Source organism: Trachurus japonicus, chromosome 12, assembly GCF_045865225.1.
Source record: "Trachurus japonicus isolate A0001 chromosome 12, Traja_1.0".
In the NCBI taxonomy this organism is placed as follows: Eukaryota; Metazoa; Chordata; class Actinopteri; order Carangiformes; family Carangidae; genus Trachurus; species Trachurus japonicus.
This window is the reverse complement of record NC_140918.1, coordinates 24,063,767-24,077,461: the sequence shown is the minus strand read 5'-3', so window position 1 is coordinate 24,077,461 and position 13,695 is coordinate 24,063,767. Positions and strand designations below refer to the sequence as shown.

At 39.8% G+C, this 13,695-nt stretch overlaps 1 long non-coding RNA gene across 1 annotated transcript; it reads right to left on the bottom strand.

The window, feature by feature from the left end:
- Positions 1-7,506: 7,506 nt before the first annotated feature.
- On the bottom strand, positions 7,507-11,527 carry LOC146977570 (uncharacterized). Its single transcript, XR_015037208.1, has 3 exons — positions 11,499-11,527; positions 10,197-10,301; positions 7,507-7,861 (listed from the first exon to the last, which is right to left on the bottom strand). It is a non-coding gene; the product is annotated as an uncharacterized LOC146977570 (long non-coding RNA).
- Between the last annotated feature and the right edge of the window lie 2,168 nt (positions 11,528-13,695).

Sequence of the window (13,695 nt, the reverse complement as noted above, 5' to 3'; positions counted from 1 at the left end):
AAATGTATGGCACACATAAGCACCTTTTAGCTAATTGCTTGGGTTTTTACAAGATATTTACTGTATGGTCCAGTCTTCAGTGCTTTTATCAACCTTCTTTTTTTTTTCAAAAAGCAGAAAACAAGCTGTGAAATTATCCACTGTGTCCCCCCAACCAACCAAGGCAAAGTCAGTAAGGAATATAGAGCTGAGGCACATTTCTTGTGAGCAATTTGCAGCTAATGTGCTTACAGGAATGAGAAGCAACTAGTAGTGAACGCTGGCCGACCTTGATGTGGTCACCTCTTTTGCAAGGACACATGGGTGATTTTCACTGTACCACTTACTGGGATGCCTGGGTAATATGGCACCGCCAGCTGTTCCACTTCTGCCCTTTTTTAAATTTTATTCACTAGAGCGACTTCCTGAACTTCAAGGCTGTCTGCACTTTAGGCAAAACAATGTTGTTCAGTGCCACCTTAAATGGCAACTCATTGAACAAACTGGCGAGGAATGCACTGACTCAATGTATGACCCAATCTTTTTTTTTCTTTTTCTTCTAAAGAACGCCTCAACTCCAAAGAGAAGTTTAGTGAAGAAGTTGTAATGTCTACCGCACTTTAGCCCTGGATGAGCGTGGGATCTCACAGCTGCTCAAAAAGTAATGAGGGCTGAGTGCATTGTCATGCTGTGCCTCTGGTAAATCAATGTTCTTAATCATTCATTTGGAATAAATCTGGTCCCTTGTTTGTTTCTCTCAAGTAGCATCAATGACAACAGTCACATGTTGACAGAATATACAACTCCAAGCCTACAGTACTGCTTCACCACTATGTACTATATGCATCTAATTCCCCAACACAGAATTATCACTTATCCACCTCTTTCTCTCCGATTCCCAGAGACGCCCTCCAGCCTTTCAAATCAAAGTCATTACCATAATCAAGTAGTGAATAGGAGATTACAGTTAAAGTTAGTGTGTAGTTCCGAGTTGAGTTGCTTGTACATTTCAGTGATGTCAATACTATGGAGAAAAACCTTGACAACAAAACCCTCTCACCCTGTGTCTGCCTCTTCATTAAAATGCTGCTCAATCTTGATTGTAATTTCCTAAGCAGTGGATGGACCTTCAGGATTCAGTAATTCAATGCACAGGGAGCAACTTGAGCACAAACTGGAATAGTCTGCCTGACGTACATCCTGTGAGATTGATGTCTCTAATTAGAGGGGTGGGGGGGGGGGGGTATGGTTTTCTTTTTCTTTTTTGAATAGCTCTTGAAAAAAACACTTAATTTGAGGAAAAATGGAACCTAATTATACTCCATATTTCAGTTTCTTTTCATGACTATTATAATTAATAATAATTATGATGCAACAACAAACTGTTCTGAATCTTACATGGAAGTAGTTTTCGCCATCTGATACAGTAAAGCACCAAATGGCTGTTGAAACGGCTGCATTTCAGATGAATTATGTTTCTTTCATTCTTTGCCTTCAGTTTCATTGGCAAGGTCTTACCATTCACCTTAACTCTTTCACTGCCAAAGACGAGTTATCTCGTCTTAGCGAATCCAAGCGTAGTCTGCCAAAGACGAGATAACTCGTCTTAGCGTTTTTTTAATGGCAACGCCATGTTGAATGTCTTGCCCTACTCCTCTGTGAAGATCAGACTTGTATCATCAAAATAAAGTGCAGAAAAACACATTTGGATTGAGAGATATAAAAACTATAGCGTGTTTTTCCCCCCTCACGGAGCGGAGCGGGTGTCTGACTGCAGCGGCGCCGCTCCGTGACACTCTGGCCGTCGGTGAGAGCTTAGGGGGCGGCGGCGGGGCTCATGGCGGCTCGGCAGCTCGTTGAAGCTCCGTGCAGCTCCGTGATACAAAGCACAAACGTCAGTAACAACAACCCCGTTGATCGCTTGTCGTTAGTCGTCAAGAGCGTTTGGAAAGTCGCCAGATTTTGCGAGAAATCACTCAGATAGCAGCTTGAGAATCCCCGATCTAGTGTGGATGAGGAGCGGACGGCGCCGGCGAACGTGACGAGAGCTAAAGATGGTGGGAGTGTCTGTTGTGAGCGTAGACTGTCTGTGGCTGTGGGTTCAGGGGGCTGTGTGTGTGTGTGTGTAGATGTGTGTGAGACAGAGAGAGTGAGACCGCTGCCTGCTGACCAGTGGAAGCTGGATCTGATCTAAAGCGCCGTGTTTCGGCTACAAAAACCTGTCGAACTGATCCGAACACACGCACACACACACAAACACGCACGCGCACGCACAGACACACGCACACGTCACGCACCACGCACACAGTCACACACTAAAAAAAAAAGGAAAGAAAAAGTTGTAACTCAAAGAAAAGAAAGAAAAAAAGGCTGCAGTAGTGTGTGTCAGTAGCTAAATGTTTTGTCTGTTGTCATCAAAAGTCATTTGTCAGTGTTGATTTAGTTGTTGTTTACAAGAGAACAACTGTACAGATGTTGAGGCGTCACTAAAGCAAAATATAAAGGAGCCAATTGTACTGGTTCACCTGAAAATGACAGCCGACACAAAAACCTCTTTTTCTCAAGATTTTGGTGCCAAAATGGCATTTTGGGCTAAAGTAACATATTCAACCACCAATTTCTCAAGACTGGAACAAGATAGAAACAAACAGTTTTTTTTGCTGGAAACTAGAGACCGTCATCTTTCCTTTGATCGGTTGAATGTGTATGTAGTAACAGTACATAATATATGGTGGGTCTATACGAAAATCAGTCAAAAAGCTGGAAAATGCCTGGCAAGCTGGAGGAAGCTGCTGTGAGAATGGCTGGCAGTCAAAGAGTTAATGATAATGCTTTCTTTTTTTTAAATCTGTTTTCCCTGTTAGTCTCTGGCACCTCAAGGTTCTTAGACAACCCATGTTCCAGGTAGTTTTTATTACATAGAATAAATACATACAAAACCAACTCATCCCCACAAAAAATCTAAATCTATTTTATTTATTTTTTATTAACATTTATTTAAACAGGTAACATCTCATTGAAACCCAGGGTCTCATTGACAAGAGAGACCTGTTCCAGGTAGGCAGCAGCAAAACACAAAGTTACAGACTAACTGAACATACAGGAGACACAACACAGAACACAAACTACAAAGTGCAAAGAAGAATAAGACTTAAGTACATGTGCAGACCCCCACAGACGGTCTCATCAGCCTTCCTACAAGTCATTTGAAGTCCCCTAAAGGAATAAACCTGGACAGCTTCAGCCTCTGCTGGAGCATGTTCCAGGTTGCAGTCGCAGTAGGAGAACGCCTTCTTGCCATGTTCAGTACAGACTGATGTTCAGTACAGACTGATGGGATGGCAAATGAGATGAAGTCCAGGGACCGGAGGCTGCGATCGGACTGTTTCCGTGTCAAATATGTGGAGAAATAGGAGGGGAGCAGTCTATGAGGGGCCGTACAAGCCATAATTCATTCTTTCACTCACACATACATACATTCTCTTCACACATACATACATTCTCTTTACACATACATATATTTTCACTCACACATACATACATTCTCCTTACACATACATATATTTTCACTCACACATACATACATTCTCCTTACACATACATACATTCTCCTTACACATACATATATTTTCACTCTCATACACATACATACATTCTCCTTACACATACATACATTTTCACTCACACATACATACATTCTCCTTACACATTCATACATTCTCCTTACACATACATATATTTTCACTCTCATACACATACATACATTCTCCTTACACATGCATATATTTTCACTCTCACACACATACATTCTCCTTTCACATAGATATATTTTCACTCTCACATACATACATTCTCCTTACACATACATGTATTTTCACTCACACATACATACATTCTCCTTACACATACACATACATATATTTTCACTCACACATACATATATTTTCACTCTCATATTTATACATTTTCATACTAAAAGTATGTATGTATGTGAGAGTGAGAATATATGTATGTGAAAGGAGAATGTATGTAGGCCTATGTGTGAGTGAAAGTATAGTGGAAACGGAAGGCAGCATTTATCGTCTACATACTCCGGTACAGTAGGTGGCGGTATACACCTAATAAGTAATGGTTGCAACCCGAAGGAAGAGGGAGAAGAAGGTAATTTAGAGTTTAATCATAAAATCGGCTCTAAAGGCTGCTGTTTCACCATTTAATTCATTTTCAGCTGCGTCACCTTTACTTTGAAAGTCCAGAGCTGGATCAGAGCGGAGCGTTTGTACGGAGGGAGAGATCAGCTGATCCGCTGCTGTTGACTTTCTCCGCCTACAGTTGTTCTCCTCACCCGTTGAGCTGAGTGTCAGGAGCTCATTATATAATAATCTTTATACAACAGTTAGTTCCGACCGGTCCCAACCGAGCAATTTGATTGGACAACGAGACATTCCATAGTGCTGATATACAGTAACAGCACTGGGACTTTTCACAGACATAATCACTCCGCTGTTCAGCTGGACAGGAGCTAAGTCAGAGCCAGGCTCCCCATGCAGGAGCTGCCCCATCTCTCTGCTGCTGTTGCTGTTGCGGGGTCATGCCTATGTTCCCACAGCCCTATGTTCCCTCAGCCCTATGTTCCCTCATTTCTAACTTTTGTTGTCACTGAAAATTAGGCCCTATGTTCCCTCAGCCCTTTGGTCCCACCATTGGTTGGGTTTAGGCAATGAAGAAAGGAGTTGGTTAAGTTTAGTAAAAAGACCAGGTAGAGGCTAGACAGGCTAGATAGGTAGAGTCCAGATAGGTAGAGAGAGTCCAGAGGGAACATAGGGCTGAGGGAACATAGGGCTGTGGGAACATAGGCACGCTCCCGCTGTTGCTGTTGTTGCTGCTGCTGCTGCTGCTGCTACAGTTATAAACGGACCTGAACATTAAAACCTGGACCTGACCTGGTCCGTCTAATTGGCGATAAATCTCTACTAAACCCGGCTGGGGAAAAAATCGCTGCGGGAGCAACTACGTTTTGACGGCGATGTGTTTTGATATTAGCGTTAGCTGTTGTTAGCCACGTAGCTCAGCTACTTAGCTTCAACTGTGTTTATATTGATTACATAGATGATAAACAAATGTAATACGGTATCGATAACGTCTCTGTCTGTCTTCACGCTGGTCCTGTTGCTCCGCTGCTAATCAGACACGGGCTCAGAACCAGAACCAGCACTGGAAGCAGCTCGGTGGAAAACCTAGTAGCTAGTAGCAAGCTAGTATGAAATGTTTATGTGTTGCCTGGCAACAGCCTTGTCTCCCTTCCAGTTGCAGAACTATTTCTGTTAGCGGAGCCAAATAAATGATTAAATAAACAAACAAATCATAATCTCTTGTAGTTTATTACTGTTCTAAAAATGCGCTAGTAGCACTGTTGTATAAAAGCAATATCACACGAGAGGGAGTGCTGTTGTACTGTATATCAGCACGGCTGTGATTCGGTCGTAGGCACGAGGCCGCAGGCCGAGTGCCGCAGATAATCACACCGTGCAGCACTCCCTCTCGTGTGATATTGCTTAAATATATTTTACTTTTATATACAGTCAGGGTCACACTGAAAGTTGTCTGCTCGCAGCAGGACATGGATAATCAGATGGTTTCACTTAATGTGGCCATGAATAAATTAAATTAAAATTTCGCCTGTTATGTGTTGCCCAAACGCAAGTCTTGAATAGGTCCACACTGTGTTCACATTTACAAAGGTCTTGTTGTCTCCTACCCCTTACGAAAGAAAAATATATTTACCAATATATTACTTGCAATATATTGTAATATATTGTAATATATTATTCTTCCATTACATTTTCCAATATATTATATATTGTAAATATATGGAAAAATATATTGATGACACATATATTATACAATATATTATATATTGCAATATATGGAAAAATATATTGATGACACATATATTATACAACATATTATATATTGATGTAATATATTGTAATATATTGCAATATATTGCAAAATATACAAAAAACTGCCCCTTTCAATATATTGAAATATATTAAACCTGAATATATAATATATGGGTTTATATATCCCAAAATATATGCAATTTTATATTTATAAATATCCACCATAATGTATTCAGATTTATATGATAAAATGTATTGATAATATATGAAAAGATATAGTGTCACATGTATGTTCAATATATGGTAGAATATATTTTAAATATATGTAAAATTATACATGAAATATATGTATGGCTATGTGTTCAATATATTGTGGAATATATTTAATATATGGAAAATCATATGGAAACAAAAACATGACATATGTGTTCAATATATTGTGGATGAATACTTAAATATGCAAACTGCAATATGTGCACAAACCTTTATACCACATATTAACACAGACTGGGTAATTTATCAAAAGCAACCTTTATTTTCTTTTAATCAGGCACAGATACTGAACCCAGTTTGAGGTAGGGAGCTATACAGGCCTATTAAAACCCCAACCAGGGTTCCTACAGCTTAAGCCAAGTTAAAGGGATAGTTCAACATTTTGGCAAATTGGCCCATTGCCATAATTGCTATAGTCATAGCAGTAGGTTCGTTACCTTTAATTGTAGGTGTAAGCTATTTTTAGTACAGCGGAGCGCAGCAGCAGGCTGCTCAGAGCTACGCTATGGAGGCTAAGGGAATTTCTTGGTTTTCCTCATTAAACTCATCAAATACAAAATCCCAAAACTCCACAGCGCTTTTGTAGACAAGTTGTGAGCTGCACAACCACCACGCTATGAGATAATGACGGAACGATACGAAACGGAGCCGTTTTCGAGGTAAATTCATACAAAACCGCTGATGCGCGTTGCGTTCAGGGACAGTTTTTCAGCAAGCAGTCTCCGTATTTACCCTGTATTTACCTCGAAAACGGCTCCGTTTCGTATCGTTCCGTCATTATCTCATAGCGTGGTGGTTGTGCAGGTCACAACTTGTCTACAAAAGCGCTGTGGAGTTTTGGGATGTTGAATTTGATGAGTTTAATGAGGGAAACCAAGAAATTCCCTTAGCCTCCACAGCGTAGCTCTGAGCAGCCAGCTGCTGCGCTCCGCCGTACTGAAAATAGCTTACACCTACAATTAAAGGTAATGAACCTACTGCTATGACTATAGCGATTATGGCAATGGGCCAATTTGCCAAAATGTTGAACTATCCCTTTAAATTTAAGACTTTTTTTAAAACCACTTGAAATTTAAGACCAACTTCATAATAAACACAAATGCAGAAAAAAAAGAAACACCTCACATCAATTACATAGGGTTAGGGACAATTTTACCCACTTTCCTATGTGATCCAAGGTAAAGTGACTGCTACATGAACATTGGATTGTGTCTCTTTCCAGCTGTCCTTTCAAAATAAATGCATAAAAAGTCTGAAAAAAAAAAAAAAAACCCACCACTGACTCGGAATCTGGTGGCTGTGAGAAATTTAGCGTTGACGGCCACCATAAAATACCACTTACCAAGTGTTAACATTTTTAAGACTTTTGAAAAATTGATTGAAGACATTTTAATGCCAATTAAGGCCTTGTTTTTAGATTAATGAATTCAATGCCTTTTAAGACTTTTTAAGGATCCGTAAGAACCCTGCCAACAGGCCTGGCATATGGTCAGACAAAGGAAATGTGACTGACTCTACATTTCTGAACAGTGCAACATTTTTAAAGAATGCCATTGAACAGACAATACATATACTTTTGGAACTGTGGAAAAGAAATAAATAGCCAAAAGAAAATTGATGTAGCAGATAAAGCAGATGTATGTATGTAGCAGATGAAGAGATGTCCACCCTCCAATTGGTAGTAATCAGCTGGCTCCTTGGTGCATCTAGGAAAAAAGAGAGAGAGAAAAAGAGATTTTTTAAATATTATTTAAATTATCTGTATAAAATGCTCTGACGTCCTTTGCTTCATTCTAATGTTCAACCTAACATCAAACATCAGATCATTCACAGGGGGTTTGGAGGGGGGTGTCAAAGAGTCAATCGATTAGTACTCCGCGATTATCAAATACTTTCACTTGAAATGCCTATCCCTACTGGAGTCCAGACTCCACACCAGTAAAAACAAGATAATAGACCACTAGTTTAATGTTAGTATTCAGTCGGTATTCAGCTGTATAGTCAATGATTTCCCTCAACTCTATCACTCAGTCAGCCAGCATCTAGTCTGGGGCCGTTGACCCGCTGTTTTGGTAGGAAACGGATCCAGGGCGAGAGAGACAGACCTTTCCTTCAAAATAAAAGCACCAAGCTAATAAAATGCTTGTTGTTTATTAGGAATTTTTCTAAACCAAATTTACATGTTTTAGTCAAATGTAATTATTTTACTCACCTACTAATGCTATGTTGTGGGTACATTCTGTCCCTGATACAAATAAACTTATTAAACTAAACCAAGCCATTATACAAAATATGAAAAAAATATAAAAGGCTACTGTTGTAAAGTGCTGCCTAATAAGTTCAATAAATTATTCTCAAAATAACAAAACATACAGCCTTACAATGATTTTTTTTTTTTTTTTTTTTTACATGTAAAGTGCAGCACTAACAGTTCGAGCCAGTGACGGACTGACCATAGGGCAATGTGGGCAAATGCCACAACGGCTGCCTGACGATGCAACCGTTCGGCCGCAAATAAATAAATAAATGAATGAATAACGCGGGTCATCACGAGGCACAGTGCGTAGTGTCAACACAGCAGCGACGTGCGCCTGCTCTGGGCGCATCTGCAGCAGATCCACATGTACTGGAGCTTGTGCGCAACACAGACACAGAGAGAGAGACAGACAGACAGACAGACAGACGGACAGGCAGACAGACAGAGAGGAGATAGGAGCCACAGCCCCCCCACCTCCACCTCCACCTCCATTCCTCCCAAAAGCAGGAGGGTCTTCAAGCCTCTGTTTTCTCGCTAGCGGTAGCATTAGCGATAGCCACGACGTAAACGGGCTGCACGTGTAGCTGCAGGCGGACTGTAAACACACACAACTTCTGTACCGAAACTCACTCGTTCACAGCGCTGTGCCGAACCGAACGCCCCGTACCGAATCGGTTCAATACAAATACATGTACCGTTACACCCCTAGACCTTTGAGAATGAAATTTAAGACTTGTAAACTAAATTTAAGACCTTTTCAAGGCCTTAATTTATAGTTATCAAATTTAAGACTTTTTCAAGTTTTTAAGACCCCGCGGGTACCCTGTTATTTTATAAGTTTTATGTTGGTGAATACTTTTATTTTGGTGAATTTGGTGATTTCGGTATCAGCTACAGACAGGAACCAGGAGGTAACTGACACCAGGCTCTTCGCTTGTCTGAAGAGCCTGGTGATGCGAGGCTAGCCAGCATCAGTCCTGTGGAAATTTCAATTACTTCTGTATGGGATGGTGCTATACATTTAAAGCGATAGTTCACCCAAGATTGAAATTTCACTCATTATCTACTCACCCTCATGTGGACTAAGGGCTGGGAGAAGTTTCAGAGTCCTCCGTGGCTTCTCTGAGTTACAGGGGGTCTCGGCGTAGCAGTGCATGTCAATATAACGGTTGCAAATGGATACCAACTGTCTTGGTAACAAAAAGACACACCAAAAAACACCCAAATACCTCCATGCTGCTCGTATGTAATGTCCGTCTTGTATTGAAGCCCCGAAATGCGAAATTGTCCCGGAAAAAATTGAATAAGTCAATTTTTCAAGCTTGTTTTGTAGCGGAAGCTTCTCAAAGCTCCTCTTCCCGGTTCGTCATATTTGGACGAACTGGGAAGAGAACAGACCCTGGTTCGTCCAAATATGACGAACCGGGAAGAAGAGCTTCGAGAAGCTCGAAAAATTGACTTATTTCATTGTTTTTGGAAGCATGGAGGTATTTGGATGTTTTTTGGTGTGTCTTTTTGTTATGAAGACAGTTGGTATCCATTTGCAACCGTTATATGGACATGCACTGCTACGTCGAGACCCCCTGTAAGAGAGAAGCCACTGAGGACTCTGAAACTCCTCCCAGTCCTTAGTCGACATGAGGGTGAGTAGATAATGAGTGCAATTTCAATTTTGGGTGAACTATCACTTTAAAAACTTGAACTGAAATTAATCTGAACTAGGTTTAATGAAAAAATTTAAGAAGCAAAATGCATTTGCCATAATTCTTGGTCTGTTTGCCTACCTGTTTGCATGTTGAAGTCTGTACCCCATCATCTTTTGCTCTATTGTCACTTCGGGTTCTCCAGCACGATGATCTCATGGGTAGAGCACTGCTGTGGGTCCTTGGCTGTGTAAAATACAGATTGACATAACAAAGAGTATTCAGTCAATTAGAAACAGAGTAAAACATTAATTAATCAAGGACAAAAATATCTTTAGCTGTGTCACAGTATTAAGGATAGAATGATTTTTTTTTTTTTTTTTTTGCGGCTGATCCTGATTATTATTACTTAAATAACACTATATTTAGAACTAATATCCTAATGAAAATTACTGCCACATATCTTTGACTTTAAAGTTTCTATTATTTTGTCCAACCTATGAAGGGTGAATTGAACTTATTACACTTGTGTGTATAAACTGGATTCACTAATGATGGCTTATTTGCAGGCTATATCATTTTCAGCTGGATGACTAATACTTCATCAACCGAGTATACACTAATATCAGTGATACTTTACTTTTATTAACAGGAGTGAGTATTAGTAACCATGCTAAGAGGCCACAGTCAGTGTAGTGTCTCATCTCCAGTAGTTTCTGTTACTAGCAGAGTTCATGTTGTTTTCTTCTGCAGCAGAGTGCGTTTTCTAAAGCAGTGGTTGCAGCGAGAAGCGGAGCCCTTTGATGTTAACGACTGTGTCACACCGGAGCCACGTCGCTCCGGTTCACAGCAGCAGCGGCGCGGCGCGCGAGCCGCGAGCTACGGCCGCGAGCGAGCCTGTCAAGCCGGGCAGGAAGTCGCACAAAGAAACAGCGGAAGAATCCGGTTAATTTTCAAAATAAAACACATTCCGAAGCCGGTTTACTTTGTTACAACATGACTGAGCTAATTGGAGTAGTTTCATGTTGTGTCCGACAACGGGAGGGTTTTAACAGCTGACGTCCTGGTGTTAGCTTAGCTGCTGCTGTTAGCTGTCAGCAGCAGCTAAGCTAACGGCTACGATAGCCATGACTAGTTGCAGAGGCGTGCACACAGAAGTGGTGGTGTTTGTTCGGTAATTCGTTTTGTAGATTTAACAAACATCAGATTAGTCAGGGCGGTTTTGGCAGCCCGGAGCCTCCACATTTGGTGCCTACACCGGTGGCTAATGCTACCAGTTAGCCGCTAACGCTACCAGTTAGCCGCTCGCTAGAATGCTACTACGGGGTTGAAAGCCGGATAGCTCATGTGCTAATGGCGATTAGCTTTTCTCTCTTTTCTTTCTAACCCTTTTCTCTGTAACACGTTAATGAAGCCATGTACCGGCTGAAACATCCTCCTCACCGTTGGTTAGAACAAGGAGAATAAGAAAAAAAACCCTCCATGGTGACATGTCGAGACATGTCCAGGACTTCACGTCCGTTAACGTTACACAGTCCCCCTCCCTCTCACCAGAGCCTGCCTCGTTTGAATCCCTGACACCAACAACGCCACAATAATAACAGAGAAATATCTTACCTGGTATTTTTTGCAGGATTTAAATTCACTCAAGCTCTCGCTAGGACCAGGTTCCAGCCGACTGTTTGTCCATTTATCCGTACCGTAAAAATAATCCACATGACTGGTCATTCTTGAAGACTGAAGTGCGTCGCGGCGGTTCCCGTTTCACAGCAGCAGTAACGGTTATTTTCAAATTTGGCGCCGGAAAGGCGCGCACAGCTGTCATTGGCCAAGAGCCATTATGTCAGTCAGATCAACCAATCATGTTCAAATGCTCACGATGAGACAGCCAATGGATTTTGTTTCATTGTGGTAACATTTTATTTTTTATTTTTATATCTAATAAAAAAAATAATTCCTGACCTGCAATCGGTTCACAGACCATTGCTAAGTAAAACACACCGTTGCTAGGGTCACCGCTCTGATCAGAGGACACAGAGGAGGAGAACTATGCAGGATATTTACTTTAATTGAATTTTTACCTTCAGCTTCGGACTAATTGTGATGTTAGATAAATTACTTAACTTGTTACAGGCGGGGGGGGGGGGGTTATAATAAGTATACACATATACTATACTATATACTATATTTTTTAAATGTTTTACACACATATATATATATATATATATATATATATATGTGTGTATATGGGCCATTCTACAGAATTGGTGCAAACTGCTGTCCCCGAACAAAAAAACAAATTTAAAAAGCATTTAAGTATGCAAATTTTAAATGTTTACTAAGATCTTGCAATTATCTATTGAAACCCAAAATAATATTTAAGATATCAGTATGCTTAATATATATAAAATGAACATTTATAGGGTACTTAACATTGGGAGATGGCTGTCCCCAACCCCAACTCCTAAATTTCAATTCATGAAAATGATACTGAAATGATATTTATAAATTTTTCTTTTGGTGTTTTTATAAAGATCTTTTGGATTTTTTTGAAAGTTAAGTGTAAAAAAGGACATTGATTTTATATATTTTTCATAAATCTTGAAAATGTATGTAAAAATTGTTGTCCCTCATTTTTTTGTCACTACCGAAATGTTGTAGGTTTTAGTCCATAGGCTGAGACTGATTTAAGCCACACCTCTAATTTTTTTATCAGGAGGTATTCCTTTGTCCCTCTCATGTTGTGGCTGCATGTTGAGTAGCTAGGTTCATCATTTTTGAAGAGAAGGTGTTTACAAGTCTGAAAATCAGTGTGTAACTTTAAGAGACGTCACTACCGAAACACCTATTTCCTGCACTTAAACAATTTTTTTTGTTTTATTGCAGAAAAAATAGTTTTTATGTGTGTGCAATAGTTCAGAAAAGTGCTAGCTAACCATGTGCTGATTATCATATTTAAGCTAGGCTCAAAGTTATCTAAAATTGTCACTACCGAAACAGTCACTACCGACACATTTGTTTCGGTAGTGACGTTTTGGTAGTGACATAATTGTTTCTGTAGTGACAAAATGGAACACTTAATCCCTTAATTAGGCAATATACAGAAAAATGTTAACTTAGTTATGCAACAAATCAGCCTCTTCTCTGGAGAGCTCAATAGGGGGACTTAAAGACTGGCTGTAAACCTGGACCAAGGCTGAATTTGAGGCAAAAGACTTTTGTCCCACTATTGTGGACATCTGAGACCTGTATTAAATTGTTGATAAACAGCATGTCAAAAAATGTTAAAATGTCATTTTCAGATATTTAATGTAAGATGTGTGTCTGATATACATGTGATTAACATTTATGAGTTTTAGTTATTTTTATTAACATAAAATGATGCAGTCTTATTCAGCCATGACAAACAAGTTGTGGTCACTACCGAAACAATATTGTCACTACCGAAACGGTGCAGTCACACCGTTTTGTCAAAAATACAATATATTGAATTATCAACTAAGATATTGTGATGGTGTTTGGTTGAGTGTATATTAAAACTAATGAATCCATAAGTTTGTAATCATTATAATCAACTTTATGCCCTTTACAAAGAAAATTTGGATTCAAAATCCAATGATTCTGATAAATCATGCTTAAA